General features: G+C 47.4%; 1 protein-coding gene across 6 annotated transcripts in view; it reads right to left on the bottom strand.

Moving 5' to 3' along the window:
• Positions 1-21,103, bottom strand: part of BMAL1 (basic helix-loop-helix ARNT like 1) — a 103,782-nt gene that overhangs the window by 59,612 nt on the left and 23,067 nt on the right. For 5 of the 6 annotated variants that reach the window (XM_082476005.1, XM_082476002.1, XM_082476003.1 and 2 more), the window contains exon 2: positions 12,965-13,037. The exons of the other annotated variant lie outside the window; for it this stretch is intronic. The gene's annotated coding sequence lies outside the window, so the exon portion shown is untranslated. The remainder of the gene's footprint in view (positions 1-12,964; positions 13,038-21,103) is intronic. 6 annotated transcript variants of the gene reach the window in all.

Genomic DNA, 21,103 nt, shown 5'->3' with positions numbered 1-21,103 from the left:
GGGCTGGAATGGAGTGAGCAAAGCAGAGAGTGCTAAGAGATGAGACCAGAGAAGTAGGAGGGGCAGGCAGGACAGGGCAGGGAGTTCAGATTCTACTCCAAGGATGCTAGGAAGCCACTGGAGTGTTTTGAGCAGGGGAGTGCTGTCATCTTATTTACTTTTTAGAAGGTCATTCTGGGGGACTTCCCTGGTGGTGCAGTGGTTGAGACTCAAAGCTCCCCATTCGGGGGCCCTGGGTTCTATCCCTGGTTGGGGAACTAGATCCCACATGCATGCTGCAACTAAGAGTTCGCATGCCACAACTAAGGAGGCCTCGAGCCACAACTAAGGAGCCTGCCTGTCGCAACTAAGGAGCTGGCAAGCCACAACTAAGGAGCCCACCTGCTACAGCTAAGACCCAGTGCAACAAAATAAATAAATACTTAAAAAAAAAAAAAAAAGGTCATTCTGTTTGTGTGGGAGGCTGCTAGCAGCGGGGCCAGAGTGGAAGCAGGGAGACCTGTTGAGAGATAGAGGACCTCTGGACAAAGGTAGGGAGGTGTGGCAGCTTTCAGGATATACTGTGGTAGAACAGCTGTCAACATTGTAAACACACAAGGTGAGGAGCAAGGGAAGGAGCAGGGTCAAAGGTGACACCTACACTTTGGGCCTGGGTGACCAGGTAAATGGTGGGGCCACATAACACGGGGGAGACTGGGGAGGGTCACGTTTCTGCCTAAGACTTCTATTTAGTTATGTTGGGTCTGGGATGCCCATACACACTGAAGGGTGGATGTTGGGTGGGCAGTGGGTATGTGAGTTGGGGGCCCAGGAGAAAGGTACCAAAAGGTCATCAGTGTGCAGATGACCACCAGGACGTGGCAAGTTGGGTCCTCCGCCCCTTGCCCCAGCTCCAGACAGACAGCCAGTGTTACCTCCCTCAGGGCTCTGGCCTCTGCCCTGTGGCTCCTCCTGCCTGGCACACTCTGCCTGGACTTCTGCAGCGTGGACTCCTCCTCACCTCTAAAGATTTGCTCAAAGTCATCTCTTGTGTGCTGGGTCCCCAGGAGAGGCCACTCGGTCCTCTTCTCCCATGGCACCCTATGACATGCCTGGGAGACAGCACAGCTCGTGTGTCATACTGTCTATTTGCACCTTTCCCCCTGTGAGCTCTTGCGGTCAGTGGCTGTGAGTTGACTCCTCTCCATATCCCACCTCCTCGCATGAGGCCTGGGCACGGCGAACATTGGCTAAATGAATGGAGCTCTCCTCTCTGCAGAGAGATGCAGAAGAATTTATACACAAGCAACTGACTCACGCTGCAGCTGCTGTCTGCAGCCGAGACAGGGCAAGAAAGGAAGGCGCTGTCACGGAGGCACCAGCAAAGCTCAGTGGGCCGTACCCTTCCTTTGAGGAGTTTCTCAACCACATAAAGGAGCTTCAAGCAATCCGGGAGTCGAGAATCTCAGGGTGCTGGAGGTGTGATGAGCACTGCACCTAGGGAAGGTGTTTCCGCTGCAGAAACACTGGCAAATCCCCAACCAAAGCACTCAGGGTCGGAGACAGAGGGAAGGAAACTGACCTTGTTCCCATGGACTCCTGTCGTCCAGACAGTGAGCCTGGAAGCGGGTCCTACTTGCCTTGCTTTACAGATGCAGACAACAAGCGTCAGAGAGGTTAGTGGATGTGCCCAAGGTCACAGACCTGGGAGGTACAGGAGCCAGCCACACTCAGGTCTTCCTGAGACCAAGGCCTGCATCCCTTCCAGTACACGCCACAGTCCTGCTCCATCACAGGAGCCCTTACAGCAGCGAGCAGGATGGTTAAGGAGCACCTGAGCCCCAGATCACACTGAGGAAACGCAGCTCTGGAGAAGGGATGAGGTTTACCCACTGTTACTGGGGAGTCACCAGCAGGATGAAGCTGGAACGTCAGTCTCTGACTCGAAGGCCAGGCCCTTGAAACTCTGCGCCCACACCCTGTCATTTATTCCTTAAAGGCCTTGCCCTGATCCCAGGATCCCCAGCCAGCAGCTACCAGTTTGGAGCATCCCCAGAGGAGAACCTTCTTTCTATAGCAGGAAAATGAGAGAGGACTCACATTTATAAAGTGTCTATTCTGCACTGAACATCTGAGAGGCACCTTTCAAATCTTCATTCACGTATTGCTCAAAATGCCTGTATGAGAGAGTCATTATCACTATTTCGTAGAAAAGGATACTGAGGCTCAGAGACATAAGGTCAACAGTCAGAGGTTCACACTGCTAGTAGTAAAAGCGAGGGGGCCGGGATTTGAACCCACTCTACCTGACTCCGGATCCCTGTTTTCACTAGACCAGACGACCCCTGCTTGGATCTAATGAAGCTGACGGCATCCTGGAAGGATAAGTGGTCTGGGCATCAAATTTACCTGCAGGCTCACAAGTGAGGTTACTGCTAAGGAGCTTTGGCCAATACAGGGTAACCTGTTAGCAAGAGCCAGACACAAGGTCAGAGAGGCAGAAAAGAGGTCTCTGGAGAAGACGAAATTCAAAATTTTACACAGTTAGTAGGCAGTAAGCTGACCATCTCCTGAGACCTGTCCTTTTTAAGGAGGAGATATAGTCAGCAGTTCTCAACCACGTGTGATCAGTTAAGGCCCCTGCTCAAGAATTCACAGATCCCTCCCAAAGGCTAAGGAAATATTCGAGAACATGACTGTAAATGTTAGCGCTACTAGGAGAAAGCTGTGGACAAAAATGAATGCAGGAAGTCTGGGAATGTCACTTCCCTTTCCTTCTCCGCCCCCAGCTCACAAAAGGAAACGTCTACGGTGTCCTATAGGCAAAAAGCTATCACTCAGCCTCATAGGGCTCTGACTCCGCCATATTTGGAGTCAGAACACCTGGTCCAGTGCACTGACCCTGACCATCTGTGTGACACTAAGTCAGACCTTTGAGCCTAAGTGTTTCCAGATATAAATGAAGGGAGAGGGGAGTGCCTGCTTCACAGGGAGGTCATATGGATACTATGAGAAAACACACGTGGGAAGAACCTGTCAATGTAAAACGGCTTCATATGTAAGGAGGGGATGCTGGGAATCCTCGGGTACCTCACCACATCACCTGCTGTCTCCCTCTCCCCAAGGCCTGGCACTCCCATTTAAACGCTGACCCGACCTCCGTCCTGAGGGCTCAGCCCTTGGAAGGAAAGACAAGGCAGCCCTGGCGGACCGGTGGAAAAAGAAGCCGTGATTTGGCTGTTATTCTTCCAAAGGCTCCCTGGCACAACTGAAATCCTCACGTTAGTATTTAATAATTAAATTGGTAACAACGGTTGGGGAACATTTTTGTCACCTTGAAGGATGATAACCATCACCAAAATCAAGGTATGAAAATCATTTAATTGAATCTATAGCTATATATTTCGAATGCTTTTCTAAGACAAATGTGTCATTTTTTTTTTTAAAGATTTATTTATTTTATTGATTGATTGATTTATTGCTATGTTGGGTCTTCGTTTCTGTGCTAGGGCTTTCTCTAGTTGCGGCAAGCGGGGGCCACTCTTCATCGCGGTGCGCGGGCCTCTCACTGTTGTGGCCTCTCTTGTTGCGGAGCACAGGCTCCAGATGCGCAGGCTCAGTAGTTGTGGCTCATGGGCCTAGTTGCTCTGCGGCATGTGGGATCCTCCCAGACCAGGGCTCGAACCCGTGTCCCCTGCATTAGCAGGCAGATTCTCAACCACTGCGCCACCAGGGAAGCCCCAAATGTGTCATTTTGATGGCATATTTGTGAGTTTTTAAAGTTTACTTTTCTCATGCATGGTTAAGCAAAAACTAGATTATTGGAGCCATAATTGGATACTCTTAAAAGGAGCATGAACTGGTACAGCCTTTTTGGAGGGCGATTAGGCAATATTGATTCAAATTTTAAATGGCAAACTACTTAGGCCAAAAGTCCCACTTTCAGGTGTCTATGAGCAGAAAAATTTCATGCAAAAGTTCACAGGTCGGTGTAACAATTTCCAAAGCAGCAGTGGCTGCAATGGCAAAAATCAGCAACAACCTGGGTGTCTACCAATACACGGATGATTAAATAAGCTTAAAATGCACCCATACCATGGAGTACAACTGTTACACATAATAAGGTACATTTATCTGTACATATGGACTTGAAAAGAAAACCATAACAACTGATAGTTAGCTTAAAAAAAAAAGGAAAACTGCAGAACTATAGGCATAGAGAGAGTCCATTTCTACAAAAGTAAAAACGTGTATGTTGGGCATGAGGGCAAAGGAGGTAGGGGTTAAGGGGATACAAGCAAATGAAAAAGTCCAGGACTATACCCAACAAAAAGTGCCAATCTCGGGGGAAGGTTGGGAGTGGGGAGGCGGGTGTCACAGAAGACTTTCTTCCTTTATGTTAATGCACTTCTTCAGGGCTGTCTAAATTTGTTACAAGTGTATACTCTTTCATGATGGCAAAAAAATTTTTAAAGCTCATAGGATAATAGTAATTTAAAAAATTGCTTTCAAGGACTCCCTTAAAGTAAACCCTGTGGAGCTCAGCACCACCCCCCTCCTGCATATGGCCCCCAGTTCTGTGCATGCTCACAGGCTGGAAGGGGGTATGGGCTTGCCTGAGAAAAGCCTACAAATGGGGATGGTCTCCAGTGTTAAGAATCCCAAACTCCTCTTTCACTAAGGATTCTGCCAATTACAACTATTTCAATGAGATGGCTAATAAAAACGACTAAGTATCTTCAATTGTTCAAATTTACATCATAAATTACTGAATTAAAGCAGGTGACTTGTGTTCAACCTCCCTTAAATAGAAGCAATCAAAATTTATATCCTGCCTTATCTAGCATTTTACATTGACTTATAAGTCTTGCTGAAGACTCCTTCAAAATTATTAATGAGGAAAATCCACAGGGAGGAGAGAAGGTGATTCTACTAAACCCAAAAGAGCCTAAATAAAACACTATAGCTACTTAGCTTATAAAAATGAAAACTTAGCAAGTGAAATAATCTTCTTCTCTATAGTCAAAGTTGCCAGTAAAAGTAATTCTAAACTGATGCACAGTGTCTAAGAAATGTTGGTTACATTTAGCACAGACTACAAACTCAGTTACCTACAGGCCATGTACAGGAGCAGGGGCTTGGGCAGGGCCAGGCAACTGGAGAAACAAGTCCCCATGAGAGGGACCGCCATGCTTCATCACCGCCATGAGGGTCCAGCGCTGCTAGACTTTCGGATTTTTGTAAAGATCTGGAAATCCAGATTTCTAGATAATATCTACCAACTTTTAAATGTTACCCACTAACTTAAAGGTTTTAAGACATTGTGAGCACTTAACAAAATACATCTGCAGGCCAGATGCAGCCAATAAGTAGAGAATTTTCAACCTCTGTCTAAAAGTATCTACATTTTAAATTTTTGTTCGATTTCATTTTTGGAAGGATGGGAGGAGACAATGAAATGGTATGGGATGGAGATAAACACAAGAGAGGCAAGCAGTTGATGTTAAGAAAATATTTCTAACATACTTGAGAAAACAGTGGTATTTGTCTACATCAAATGCTGAATAAATTGCTTACATTTCTTCAGCTATATTAGGTACAAAACTCTGAGAGTGAGAATTTCTCGAGCAAATTCTCAGGAATTTGTCCTAAGCAAATGCCCACAATTTACCGTCAATGGACTTACGAGAACTTACTATACCACTATGTATTAAACGTTTATCATAAAAAATTTAAAATAATATGAGCAGCCACAGAACTGATCCTCTGTGCCAGGGGCTCTTCAGACATTGGGCACCTGGGATCACCAATGTGGGTCACACAGCCTCTGGGCAAGATTCCAATTAAGGCCTGTCTGACAAATCTCCCTCCAAAACAAAAACCAAAAACAGTAAAGAACTTAGACTCAACATCATAAAATTGTGCTCTGTCATTTTTTTCAAAGCCAAAACAATAAAAGAGTTATCTGTGCTAATAATAATACCTGCACGCAATCTGCAATTCACAAAGTGCTTGTCCCACACACCCATCTCATTTACTGCTCATAGCCTTTAACTGTGCATTTTAGACTTTGTATGTTGTCCAAAGTCTTCTTACAATTATTGACAATGCTACTTTTCAAAAACAACAGTAAAATGATAACAAATATTTGGCATTTTCTACACAGCGTGTACAGTGCTAAGCATGTTTTCATTTCACCCTCACAAGAACCTCACAGAGGTGATTACTATGATCATCATCCTGTTACACAGGTGAGAAAACTGAGGCTTAGAGAGCGTGGGTGATCTGTCTTAAGCCCCACCACTAGTAGGCGCAGAGGTGACACTGTGAAGCAGGTCTGCTTCCAGGGCCCGAGACCAGTGTGCTGGGTGTCCCAGAGGCTGTAAGCTGATCTCAGTTTGTTTCCAGCAAATGTAAGGAAGCCGGAAGCCGTGGCTAACATCCTCCTGCTCCCCACGCCCGCCCCTGCCCACTTTCCCCACTTGGTCAGAAGCCACTTTTAATTTTTATTTTTCCCACTCAAAACCAGCGTGAGTCTCTCAGAGCTCAGCCAGCCGGGCCCTGGAAGCCTGGTGAGGTGCCCCTGGGGGACGGGGCTTCCCTGCTGCCAGATTGGGCAGTGTAGCCTGGCACCCTGCCAGCCTGCCAAGGTCTAGATGGGGCTTTCACATCACTGCTGTCTGAATGGGGTCTGGGAAGGGGGTCCTGATAGTCACAACAACCCTATGAAATGGTCGCAGAGGTACCAAAGTGGGGATGGGGAAAAGGGGAGGCGCCTTCAGCTAGAGAGAGGAGGAAAGATCTATTTAGCCAACAGCTCTGGAATATCTATTATTCAGAGCCCTACATTAGACCCCTGAGAGAAGGAGGCGTGGTCTCTAATGTGCACGAGGATAAATTATGCAAGTAAAAACATCGAGCAAGAAACACACACCCCCCCATACACTCTCACCAGCACAGGTACGCCCCACACACTCGGAATCATGGTGCAGCTGCTCTTAGGGTAGTAACTTCGGTCCTCTTACCCCTCTGTGGCCCCCTCAGCCCTGACTACACAAGACACTGCCCGACCCCAGAGGCCACACCAGGGATGGTCCCGAGCAGCTGCAGAAGGACAAGGAGGACAGGAACACGGGTCAAGATGGCCCACTGTGGTCAGAGCCATCCCGAGCGTGTGCAGGTCCAGAGGAGCAGAGGACGGGTGAGGGCTCTGTCCTGGGGGAAGAAAGGGGTCTGCTTCCTTATACAAGGATGAGGATGGCTTCACAAGGTGGAGGAAAGACAAAGGGACAGACCCAGCTAGGGACAGGTGCTTCCTTCGCACCACTGGCTCTGACATGGAAACAGGAGGGGAGGGTGCAGGCTAAATTGTGGGGACCGCCCAGGGAGTTCATGGTCACAGCCCAGACTCTTGTGATGCAAGGGGCAAGGAGATCCGGCGGGTGAGCGGCTGTCTAGGCAGGCAGGCTGTCGGTCACTCTGCCTTGAGTGCCTGCCTAGAGGTCAGGCTCCTGCGATCCTGGGGCTTACCAGGCTGCCCAGTGGGAGAATGAACATTCATTCATCTATAACCACACAAACAAATGTAAAATGGCCTCTGGGGTGAGTGCTGAGATGAGTGGGAGGATGGGCTGCTGAATGCCTGGCAGAGGGGCCTGCAGAGTAGAGAAGAATGGGTAGCAGCACAGACCCAGTGAGGCGCCTGGGGACAAACCCTGCTCGCACGCCCACAACTGATCTGGGCCTCAGTTTCCTTGAAAGGTATCTTTGGGGTAATAATGATAACCCTGACCTCAGCCAACACCTCCTGAGGCCCTAATACTAAGTGGTTACCCGCCAAGCACTTTGACAATGTCTGCCCCATTGTGAGCAATCAATAAGCAGTATAAAGTGATAACAGTAATGGTGATGATAAGACCTAGGTTTCTTATCAAGGAGGTCAGGGAAGGCTTCCCAAGAAGAAACAAGTCAGCTGATATCTGAAGGCTGAATGGGCATGAACCAGGCAAACCAGAAGGAAAATGCATTCCCTGCTGAGGGAAGAGCTTCTGGAAAGTCCCTGAAAGGGAAAGCAGCAGCATCATCAGTATTTCCAGGCAAGGAAAGCAGCCCCAAGTGCCCGCTGCAGCACCCTGGTCAGTAGGACACGTCTGTGTTGAAAATGGCTTCTTCTTCAAGGAAGCCTTCCCAGATTACTGTGAACCCACAAAGAAAACCTGCATTCTCCGCACAATTTCCCAGTCCTGTGGCAGAACCAGGAGGTGAAGGAGAGGCAACAGCATCAAGCTGAAAGCCCCACATGAAAACATGAGAAGGTACCGGCTAGCACCTAGGTGCGTCGCAGCGGCTCCCGTGGTGAATACAGACACAGACCTGGCATCCCTGGGCTCAGAGTCTCTTCCTATTTGCTACTCCTCAGTATTCACTGAGGACTTTACAAGGTTCCAAATGAAGATAAAATGCCGTTGGGCACCTCCACAAAGGACCACCAGCTATCCTCATCCCGCAGCCAGAAAAGCACTCTCAGCTGGACTGCGAAAGGGAAAAGCTGTCAGTGGTTAGCAAGAATCATTATTTTGGCTAATTTAGGAAATTTGGGATTCATCCAGGAAGCTGGGTGGACCTCACTCCTCAGCATTCCTTGATGGACTATTTTTCATTTTGCATTGCTTTACTATCCCATCAACAACGGGAGTTAAAAATAAAAAAGTCAGGGGCAAAGAATATAGAGAAGTTATATTCCCGAGGCCTCAGTAGGCTGAGAGATGCAATAGGCAACCACAAACCCAGGCCCACGACAACCTATCCTGCCATCAAAACTGAGAAGCAAGGAGGCCCCACCCAACTCAATAGCCAATGAACCTCCAGTTTCAAATACATTTGATCACGTTATAAAATCTGTTGTTTGGCTGCACAAACAGACTTTGCATCCTCACTCTTTCAACAAACACTTCCTGAACCAGGTACATAGTGCTGGCACCGAGAACCCAGAGATTGTGTGTGTGTGTGTGTGTGTGTGGGTGGGTGGGTGTGTATTCCCCACCCTTAAGGAGCTCAGTTTACTGAGCATAACGGATAGTAAATCAACAGTTACGCCAATAAATGTTTTGGGAGAGAGAGTAATGCAGGGTGTTCTGGAAGCCAGGAGGAAGGTCATCTCCAGGTCACAGAGAAGTGCAGGGTGGGGAAGGAAGGTGTCCAGAAAAGCAGAAACCTGACCTGAGTTAGCAAAATGGGGAGCAGGGGGTGGGTCATTCCCAGGAAAGGGCCCAGTTCTGGCAAAGGCACCAAAAGGTGATGGCTGTTGAGAGGCCGGGCTGAGTGAGGTGAGAATACAGGTTAGGGAAAAAGTGAAATAGGGAAGGTGGCCAAAGGCCAGTTATGAAAAGACTGCAGGCCCGCTGAGGGGGTTTAAGTTCTATTCTATAAGCAATGAGGAACCCCTGGAGAAGTTAAGCAGGAGAAAGCCATGATAGATGCGTGAGTTAGAAACATCATTCTGCTAGGAAGTGGAGGTGGACTGAAGGAGGACAAAAGTGTGCCCAGGGAGACCAACGAAGAGGCCATTGAAACAATCCAAATGAGGAGTCCTAAACGAAGGGGTGGGCAGGGAGTGACAAATCGGAAGATGGGCTCTTTCAGAAAAGGTAACCAATGGAAGACGACAGTTGAGGGAAAGGACAAAGCCAAGGGTGACTCCTGCAGTCGACATGACTGAGGGGGTGTAGTCCCACCCCAGGCAGGCACCACAGGGAGACAGACACACTGGGTACCAGGCGAGGGCTGAGTTGGAGGTGCCCACAGGATAGGAGCTAGGAAGGAGGGCTGGGCAGAGGTTCTGGGCTGGATCTGCAGATCTGGGTGACTTCAGGAGAGAGGTGAACAGTGGATGAGCTCACCGGGGAAGAATATTGGGACTGACCAGAAAGGGATCAAGCAAAACCTTATTAAGCTAAAGACAGAGAAAAGAGAACCGGCACAGCAGGCTGCGGAGTCGAGGTCTGCGGAGTTGGAGGAGAACCAGGGGATGGCAGGCCAGACAGGAGGGTGAGCAGAAGGGAGGGGCCGGGAGGGGAGCGCTCAGCCCTGCCTGAGGCGGGAGGCTGCTCTGGCCCCAGGAGGGAGCTCTCGCTGCGGGGAGCAGTTAGCTGGGTGTTAGCCACTACAGCCAAGCGAAAGAATTGAAACAGAGAGGACAGCTTAGACGACATATCTGCAGTCACCCCAAAGTGCATTATTATGACTTTTTTCAGAGGATTATCCTGCCTGCCTGACCTCAGATGGCACATCTCACCTGTCTATTCTGTCTGTCTCCCCTGCTAGCTCATCTGCCTCATGAGGACAGAACCTGTCCTGTGTCATCTCCAAAACTGCAGTGCCGACGGCAGTGCCTGGCTAATAGAAGTGAAGCTCCTTGTCCCAAGTTGCCTGGCTCACTAGAAACAACGAATATTCAATCAGCACATGCTACACGCCTGACACCAGGCTGGATGCTGGGGGTACGGTGGGAAACAAGTCAACGCAGGACCCTGCCCTCGGACCTTGAAGTTGGAGGTGAGCAGAGAGAGATGCAAGTATTTAAACAAAAAGTAGATTATAACTGCCTTAGAGCTAGGACTGGAATCTGCCTGTCATGCCTTCTAGTGAGATTTCCTTTCCAAGCCCAAGGCTGCCACCTTCTCCAACTAAATGAAAATTTCAGCAGGGGAAACAGTGTTTGAAGTTTGGCCTTAGTCTCCCCCAGGGATCCCATACTTCTTCCACACTTTTAATAGACTCCTAAGAAGCAGAAATACCCACCATAGGCTCTGAATATTTAACCTTAAGAACTCATTCTGTCTCCAGTCCTTCTATGTAAGTTAGAGGAGAAATTCCAGACTCAGGTGGGAGAAAACAGAAAGTGGCATAAACTAAGGGGTCAGATAGGTCTGGGTTCAAATCCCTTGTAACCTCAGGCAACCTCTTGTGATTTAATTTCCTTATTGCTGAAGTGGGAACACTAATTCCTCTTTCACAGGTTGTTGCAAAGATGAAATAAAATGATACCTACAGAGTACTCAGCACTATGCCTGGGACATAGTGAGACTTCACTAAACGGAGGCTCCAAACCAGTTCCACCTGTTGCTTTTATGACTCCATCTCTAACTGCTATATTTGCAAAAACCGAGCCAAAGACTACTCAGAATTCAAACCAAAGAACATACACTCGAAATGCTCGGAACATAAATTGCTATCTAGTTGAGTGACTTGAGGAATTATCGCAAATTCCCATACTTGGGCAGACTCTGCAGTAAGGAGTTTCATTTCCGTTTCTTGCTCTACCCTATTTTCTCCTCCAATTCAGGCAAATGCAACTATTTCCCCAACAGATCACATCTTGTCTCATGGCAAGGCTCCAAACATGCGCTGGATTCCGTTGGTGCAAGTTATGACAGAGCTCAGAACACCACACCTCAAAGAAAGCATAAGAACACAATCACAAGCCCAAGGTACACACAAACTCCCAAACACACTTGGCTCCAGAGAAGGACAAGAGAACCGGTCATGGCATGCTTTGCTTGCCTCAAAGCTAAAGAAAAGGTTATTTTGGCATGCAGATGCTGAAATCTTTGTGTCTCCGTTCTTTTACCATCCAAACTCTCCGTAAGTGGTCACTTTTACTAATGTATCTGATTCTTTATCCGTCATTTATGATGGACCCTGTGCAACCTGGCTTCTGTTTTATGTTTTGGTTTTTTGGCCACAAGGCATGTGGGATCTTAGCTCCTCGAGCAGGGATCGAACCCGCACCCCCTGCATCGGAAGGTGAAGTCTTAACCACTGGACTGCCTAGGAAGTCCCCAGCCCTGCATTTCTAATTGCCTACTAGACATATCCTGTGGATGAATCAGTACCATCTCAAATTCAGTGTATCAAAAACTGGACGCATCAACTACCCTTCTCCATCCCCAACAGCCACGTTTCTGTCAATGTTACCATTGTGAACTATCAAGTTTAAACTTTCATCTTCTTTGGCTCCTGTCTTTAAAGTCTAAGAAGACCATAAATCCTACCATTCTTCCTTTGCAATATCTCTCCTATTGGACCTTTTCTCCATTTTGAGCACAGTTAACCACATGACCTCACACCTGGATTGCTGCTGCGGCTGCCTTGGAACAGGACCCATGCTTCCTGTCCAGCTGTCAGATGAATGCTCCTAACATGTTCCTTCGGCCATTTCACTTCTTTGCCCCAAATAACTTCAATGGCTTCCCACTGCCTTCAGGACAAAGTCCAAGTGCCTTAGCCCAGCATTCAGGGTCTAGAAAAGGAGTGGGCAAACTATAGCCCACAGGCCAAATCCGGCCCACGACCTGTTTCTGTAAATAAAGCTTTTTTGGAACATGGCCACACCGTCATATACATATTATCTATGGCTGCTTTCCCACTATAATGGCAGAGTTGAGTAGCTATGACAGAGACCATATGGCCTAGGAAGCCAAAAATATTTACCATCTGATCCTTTACAGAAAAAGTTTGCTGACCCTGGTCTAGAATAGAATAATCAACCACCAGCAGATCCTGCAGAAGTTCTTACTCACCACTCCTTTGGATGAAGTTTCTGTTCCTGTGGGTCTTCTGCTGAGCCCACTTTCTTTACATCTTACTCCCACCTTCTCAAGCCTGAAAAGCTTATTTCACTGCCCCCCCGGACTTGTCCATCCTTCAAAACACAGCCAAAGCTGCACCTCTCTGTGAGGCCAGCTGCGTCCATCCCCTGCACCCCTGGGTGTTTCTCCTCTGGCTTCTCTCTCTGCATCTACCGCAGAAACCTACAGTGGGATCCACTTCTCCTGTGGATCTTTTCCACCTATACTGTAGGCTTCTCTAGGGTCCACGCTTGGTACCCTTCACAGAGCAGTACCAATGATAACTACCTTGCCCTTCATTCCAAATACCAATCCTTGACAGCATAATTCGGTAAGAAGGCATCAAACAAACTTACCAATGAAGGCCTAGCATTCCACATTTGAAAAGTTAAGCTTGGGTCCAAAAGCATGCACTCTAGCCAGCACCACCTAAAAGCCAATGAAATAAGAGTTTAACTGTAAAAGAGAATATTTACATGTTTTCTTTAAATTTACAACCCCAATAAGTTTTGATTTACTGTCCTCCCAGGATGTCCATCTCTGTTTCTCTGCCTAGAAAATACTGCTCATCCTTCAAATCCACTGGACAGCCTTTCCCTGGAAGCCATCCCAGTGTCCCAGGCAGGCCACGCACCCTCCTCTTGGCTCCCATGGAACCCTGGTGAGACATTTATGGTAACATGTGGTACAATGTAGCATAATTTCTTATTTGGGAATGAGGGTTCCTAGACTGTAGGCTTATCAAGAGAAGCGATCTGAGAAATTCACCCCTTCCCTTCCCTCCAGTGCCTAGAATACTACGGGCATTTAGACAATCCTCAATAAATTTTGTAAAATGGGTAGAAAAATAACCTACTCAATTCATGAACACATGCCCAGGCATCTAAAATTCTGCTAGGCCACAATTTTCATCAGAGAAATGCATGCTTCAATCCCACTGCTTTTAATAGGCAACGGGTTTAACAGGAAGGATTAATGAGATTAAGCTTCCAAATGTACATCTCTGGAATGACACTCCCCTGGGCAGAAACCTTTAGAGGCTCCCAGAACCTAAGAAGGCAAGCCCAACTCCACAGCCAGGCTGCCAGGCCTGCACCAACTGGCTCAGCCTGAGTCTGCAGCCTCAGCTCCTGTGATCTCCCCCAGTGGACGCTTCAATCTAGACAGATAGGACTGGTGGCCAGACCCTTCTCTCAGCATTCCTTCCAGCTGGATGTCTTCCTCCCCTTCTCTCCACATTATCTCCTTCTACTGAAATGACTTCCGTTTCAACATCATATTTCAGACCAAGGTCATGGTGGGGCTCAATAAGATTTTCTTTCCTTTCTGATTTTGTGTGTGTGTGCGTATGTGGTGGTAAAACACACATAACAAAATTTACAAGCTTAGCCATTTTTAAGTGTGCAGTTCAGTGGTATTACATACATTCACATTGCTGTGCAACTACTACCATTCATCTCCAGAACTTTTTTTTCATCTGCAAAACTGAAACTTTATACCCCTTAAAGAACAACTCTACCTTCTCCCTTCCTCTCAGTCCATGGCACTCAAAAAGTTTTTGTGGAATGAATGAATGAATCATTGAACGAACGAAGACATGAATTAATCTGACCTCAATCCTCTCCACAAAAGCCAGAAGTACTGTCTCTTTCTGCTGGGCTCCCACGATACTATCTTTACATCTTTCTCAGACTTGTTTCAATCAATCTTAAATGACCCTTTTTTGCACACTTGTATTCTCCTTCAAGGCGGGAACTATGACTTATTTGAAAGGCTAAGCTTGGGTCCAAAAGCATGCATTTAGCTTCTCCTCCATGTTGTTAGATCCAATGGGCAAGTCTGAGTCCTCCTCTTACAGCTTTTGCTACCAGTGAATCATGCCCTCTTGTTTGACTACTCTCTTCACTTGGCTTCCAGGCTAGCGCTCCGGGTTTTCCATCTACCTCACTGGCTGTTCTTTCCCTTTGCTGGTTCTTCCTCATCTCCCCACCTCTTAATGTAAGAGTGCCCCAGGGCTCGGTCCTAGTTCTCCTCTCTTCTCTGTATTCCTTCAATCGCCCCCTGGGTGATCTCACCTAGTCTCATATCACCTACAGGCTGAGGATGCCCAGATTTCTCTCCAAGTGCGGACCTCACCTCTGGACTCCTGGCTAATATATCCTACTGCCTGTTTCAGGTAAGATGTCAAGTGGACAGGAGGTCTGTGTGAGATGTGTTCCATGTCTCAAACTTGACACGTCTCACACAGACCCCTGATCTTCCCCCAGACCTGCTCCTCCCAGAATCTTACCCATCTCAGTTTAAGGCCATGGTCTTCCAGTTGCCCAGGCCAAAGATTTGCAGTCATTCTCGTCTTGTCTCGTCTCTTTCTCTCTTACTCTCTATCCAATCCTCTGGTTTTTACCTTCAAAATACATTCAGAATGTGACCATTTCTCACCTCCTCCACCATTACCATCCTAGATTATTGCAATAGCCTCCTAATTGGTGTCCTTGCTTTCCCTGCTTCTATTTTTGGTGTCACTCCCACTTCCACCCATAGCCTATTCTCAATACAGGAGGGAATCTGTTACAGCATAAGTCAGATTATGTCATTTCTTTGCTTAAAATTCTTGCAAGCCTTCCCAGCAAGGACAATGCCAAAGGGATAAATGTTTCCAGAGCAGACCTGCAGGCCCCGGGGCAGCGATGGGGGAGGCAGGGCCTTCAGGCCTGTGTCCTTGGCCTGTGTCCTCCTCCCAACCATCTATTTCTCGACTGGCAGTCCTGACACACCTCCTATTGTCTGATTCCTTAAAGAAAGGAAACTTTTTAAAGGGAGAAAAGTAGAATCAATCAGCTTCCTTTTCCAGTTAGGACACCACAAGAAGCCAGTAACACCCACATTTCTTAAGAAGCAATAAGAAAGATATGTCGAGTCTGCCACCACTTAATAACTAGTTTCCAAAGAGAAAGCTAGCCTCTCAGGGAACAGTTGGTGCTGGTGGTGAGTCCTCCTGAAGCCCCCCCCCTGCACCCTCCAGCTGGTCACCACGCCCTATTTGCCTAATTGTCTCCAGACTCTGTCCCCCTCCTCAACCCCCCTGATGCTGTGGCTGGAGGGTGAAGTCCAAATGAAATAAGAATCCAAGGACTTGAATTAGCTCAGGTCTCATCTGTTCTCCCCAGAACTACAGCAGCAGCCTCTCTACCAGTCTCCCCAGCTCTACTCATTTACTTATTTCCAACTACAACTTTACACAGTGATAATTTTAAGAAAACCTAAATTTGATCAAGTCCCCTGCTTTAAAACTCTCCAAAGAGTTCCTACATTGCCATACTATAAATTCTTCAAAAGATTATACAGTGAACCATAGTAAATATTCTTTTCTATCTTCCATAGATGCTTTTCTTCTGCCTTCTTCCTTAAAAGTCCTTGCTTGGGAGTCCCCTGGTGGCCTAGAGGTTAGGATTCCGAGCTTTCACTGCCATGGACCGGGTTCAATCCCTGGACGGGGAACTGAGATCCTGCAAGCCGTGCAGTGTGGCCAAAAAAAAAAAAAAAAAAAAAAAAAAAAAAAAGGCCTGGCTTGATCTAATGGGGGTGGGTAAACCATCCAGCTCAGATTAGTCTACTGCCTGCAACAGTGATAGGTCAAAAAGGACAAGCACATCACCCAAGCTGGGCCAACCATAGCCTTTCTCTAAGATTAATATATGGATGCAGAGAAAGGGGTTCTCCCTTCACTGGAATTGCTAAGTGGGGGCTGTCAGCAGTGGTGCCCCCCAGGGAGGGTGGCCTGTGTGCAGTAGGAAAGATTGATGTCAACACACAAAGAATGGAAGGCGCCAGATGGACCACCAGCAGCATCAACTCCCATTCCAGAACCCCTTGCTTCTGTGAACTCCTAAGCACCCTTCCCAGTTCTGGAACCAGTAACTACCCACTTATGCCTCAGCTAGCTGGACTCCCAACAGGCCCACCATGACGTTTCCTGTATCTGTGCCTTTCCCCACAATGTTTTCTCTGCCCAGAACGTGTGCTCCTTGGGTTTTACACAGCAGCCAGGCTTACTCTGCGGAGCCGGCCCTGAAGGGAACCACAGTTAGTCCAATCTTCCAGTCATGCTCTGAAAGGCCTAGAATATACCTACTCTGTTACACTTACACCACTCCCCTAGCTCCCCAATCTCCTAGCTAGTTGCCCAAGCTAGAAACCTCAGACTCACCTGGTCCTCGGACTTCCTTGTGGCCCGCATGGACTCTCCCTTCTTCCTTTCTGCCCCACGTCTGCTGTCGCAGTCCAGAAACGCATCCTCACCTCCCTGGGCCCAGGCACCAGCCTCCGGGTCTCTCTTGCCACTCCCCCTCCCCATCCCTCCACACTGCTGCAGAGTTGAACCTCCAACATCCCTCCTGCCACCTACAGAGTCAAACCCCTGGTGTGAAGGCCCTTCACACACTGGCTTCAACCCAATCCTCTAATTTCTCCCAACCACTTCCACTTCCAGGAGGAGGCAGTAGACACACCTTTCCCTCTTCCACCTGCTGTGCACAACAAAAACCCCTGCACGTGATATGTAAAACAAACAAGAGAGGACTCTGAAAGGCAGACTGAAGAAGGCAGACCAGTGAGGGGCCTCAGGCCCGGAGGAAGGACACCATGGTGAGTGGCCTGCATTTTCTTTTTGCCTCACTTGGAACGGAAGAACCTGGAGATGCCAACAAGCACAGACAAAAAAGGCTCCAACAAAAGCTTGTTGCCTCGAGCAAGACAGACAACTTTTAGATAATAACTGCCCTATATCAGCCAAACACCACAGAAAACCCCATGGTCCCACCCACACCCATACAACGAAGTGCAAATGACATGTGCAAAAAAATATCTACAGCTAACCATATACTTAATGGTGAAAGACTGAATGCTGCCCCCCAAGATTAGGAACAGGTAATGCTGCCCACTCTTACCACTCTTACTCGGCAAAGAGCCAGCACAAGAGGCAACAAAAGGAAATAAACAGATTGGAAAGGAAGAAATCATCTACATTGGTAGATTATGTGATTGTCTAGATAGAAAATCCTGTGGAATATACAAAAAAAAAAAAAAAAAAGCCTACAACTAATTAGTGAGTTTATCTAGGATTTAGGATACAAAATAAAAATAAAAAATCAACTGTTTTTCTGTATACTAGCAATGAACATGTCGACACTGAAATTAAAAATACAGTACCATTCACAATCACTAAAAAAAAAGAAAAAGAAAATGAAAGAAACACTCAGGTGTAAATATAACTTCTTCCAGCAAATCACTGTACGATCTAGCCACATGGGTCTACTCTGCCAGGAGGGCAGGAACAGTGTATTTGTTTCCCTCTCCAATGAAACCAAAATACCCAGCCAGTGCCCAGCACCTAGCAGGCATGCAATATTTGTTGCCACAGCTCATACCCTGCTCTGTTTAAGATAGACTTTCTTCCCCTTATGCTCCTAATGGGACCACCATCTACTAAAAAAATTCCATCTCTCATTTCTGCCTTGGCGGGTCATGACTGCCAAGGAAGAACCAGGAAAACTGTTTCCGCTTCCACTCCCAAACACACTTATATTCTTACATTACACACAGCATGGATTGGAAGTGGCCTCTGCAGGTATCTCTTGGTTACCCAGGGGGACACTGGGCCCCCTCCACATCAGTCCAAGGGGCCCCAAGCCTCATTCCAAAGATCCCAGGCAATGATGTGAGACCACTGCCAAAGTTGTTCCATCCAGGCTCTGTGCTGGGAGGAACTACAGATGTCCTCCCTCTGTCTGAAAGCTCAGTTGTGGAAAAGAACTGCCCATCTGTGCTAAAGAAAGTACTGTGGAGGAGAAGAGGCTATGAGAGATACATCAGGGCCCAGAAGGCATCCAGATATCTTTTTTCAAAAACTTTCCCCCTTTTTTTACTTCTGCGGGTAGAAAGTGAGTCTAATAGTCATTAAGCAAAAGCCAAAAATCTCAGAACTACCCCAATTCCTTTCTTTCTGTCACATCCCACCACCAATCCCGCAGCAAAACCTGTTGTTCCACTTTCAGAATAGATCTCAAATCCAACCACTTCTCCGCATCTCCACCATCACCACCACTCGGGACCTGGCTGCTCTCACCACTCACCAGATAATGAACGGCAACAGACTCTACTTCTCTCCCTGAGTCCTCCCTCAACACAGTAGTCAGAGTGAGTCTTTCATGATGCAACTCAGATCAGTCACTCACAATGCAACCAAGTCCTGACAATGACCTTAATGGCCTGGCCCCCTTCACTTCCTGCCTCCACTTTCCACCAGGTCCTCATCTTCTCCTCACTCCACTGCAGCCACCTCAGCTACCTTTACTTGTTGTTCCCATGCCTAATGCTCTATCCCAGTTAAACCCACGACTCACTTCTTCACCTCATTCACCACTATACTGTGAGTTCACCAAAACCCTTTTTTTTTTTTACCTTGTGAGCACATGGCTGGACTACATTTCCCAGCCCTCCTTGCAGTTAAGAGTACACATGTGACTGAGTTCTGGGTGGGAGGGATGCACGCTTCTTCCAGACTGGCCCATAATAACCTCCCCACAAAGTCCTCTCTCTTTTTCCTCACCCTCCAGCTGAATGGAAAGGAATCTGAGGGCCTTGAAGAGGGCAGAGCCACAAGATAGACGAAGTGTGGGTCCCTCAAGAACCACCAGGAAGGATGCCTGCTTCACCAGGAGCAGCCACATTGGAACTTCTCTATATGAGAAATAAAAGTTTTCTTGGGTTGATACGCTGAGATTTGGGGGGCTGTTTGCTATTCAACCTAACAATTTGGTCTCCTTCTCAATGAGGCCTTCTTTGATTGCTCTATTTAAAATGCTCCCAACGCTTCTTAGCTGACTGCCTTGCTTTCTTTTTCTCCATAGTCCTTATTACCATACAGCGTACTGTATATTTTATTTATTATTTTTTTCTCTACCTCCCCAAATTTGAATGTAAGCTGAAGGCAGGAATTTTTGCTTTTTTTTGGTGTATCCCCTGGGTCTAGAACAGTGCTTGGAATGTTGTAGACAATCATGTGTTGTTGAATGAATGAATAAATGAATGAATGAATGGACTACATGGGCTCCAAGGTCAGAAAGGCCTGGGTGGAGGCCCACTCTGCCATTTACTACCTGTGTGACCTGGGGCAAGTTACTCTCCCTCTGTAAGACTCATTTCCTTCAACTGTAAAATGGGGGGAACAGTACCTTCTTTATAGGGACTAGGAATAATTAAGATCACGAACATAAATCTTTTAGTATAGTGCCTGGAAACAGCTCAGGCTCCATACATGCTAATTACCAGCATTGTCAACTCAAGGCCAGGGGACAAGACTGGGTGTCAGGTGCTCACAAAGTCACTGGTAGGGCCACCTATCAGAGAGGAAGAAACTGAATGGATTATTTACATGTGCAAACTCTTCTAGGAGAAATCGTGGCAAACACCTAGGTAGTGAAATTCAAGAGCTGCCTAAAAGTTCTCAGTAAATTACAAACGATCAGAAAAACATGACAACTGGTGTCAGGGGTGATGAGAAGTCTGCAGAAAAGCACTGCTCTGGAGAGAGCGCCACCCCAATGGAGAGAGATAACTTTGTGCCTTTTAAGAAACAATTTTCACAGCAAAGCTCCAGAAAAGAGAGGCCTCTTGCATCATGAGGACAAGGTAATAAGGCTATAAAAATGGAACTCAAATAAACCACACACAGAGCCTACATGGGCCCAATTTTCCAGGAAAAACAGTGATCGCTACAGCATTCAGATGAGGCAGTCACACTTGTGCCTGAGCATAGCAAATAGCTTTCAGAAATCATTAGGCTGCAGAAAAGCCACTGAGTTTGCCAAATTAGCGGTGCCAGCTCTCACCTGCCCTTCTCTGTCATGCTCTCGTCTTTCTACTGACAAGAGGACACAGACAATCATACCCAATGTCTGCACCTGCTTTACCATCTTCAAAATACAGAGCATCCTGGAGTGAGCAGCACCGCACAGTCAGGAGAGCCCAGGCTGCAGCCCTTCGTGTCTGCAGCCTGACCGCCCCCTCTCCCAGGCCCTCTCAGCTTTCGCTGGCTCAGACCTGCTCTCAGATCTCACCTTCTGGAACTCTCTGCAGTGCTGGGCCTTGTTGACAAACCCCCTTTTAGAAACTCCTTCTTCCTGTGGCTCCCCACAGCTCTCACCAAACTCCCCCATACCCACCACTGCGATCCCTCTCATCTCCGTCGCTGGCCCCTCTCCCACCTCTGCACCTCTAAACATTGGTACCCCAAGCCTCTACGATATGATGTCTACCCACCTTTCTGGTTCTAGTGCCTGTTCTTCCCCTATATCGGAGGCAGGACAGCTTGGTGGTTAGAAGCAGATATTCTGGAGCCAGACCAACTGGGTTTGCTCTTAACTGTACAGCACTATGGTCTTGGACAGATAATAAATTGTTTTATGTCTATTTCTTCAACTGTAAAATGGAGACAA

The sequence above is a fragment of the Balaenoptera physalus genome, assembly GCF_965194825.1.
Source record: "Balaenoptera physalus genome assembly, chromosome: 10".
Classification (NCBI taxonomy): domain Eukaryota; kingdom Metazoa; phylum Chordata; class Mammalia; order Artiodactyla; family Balaenopteridae; genus Balaenoptera; species Balaenoptera physalus.
Note: the sequence above shows the minus strand (reverse complement) of the source record. Positions and strands in the feature narration are given on the sequence as shown.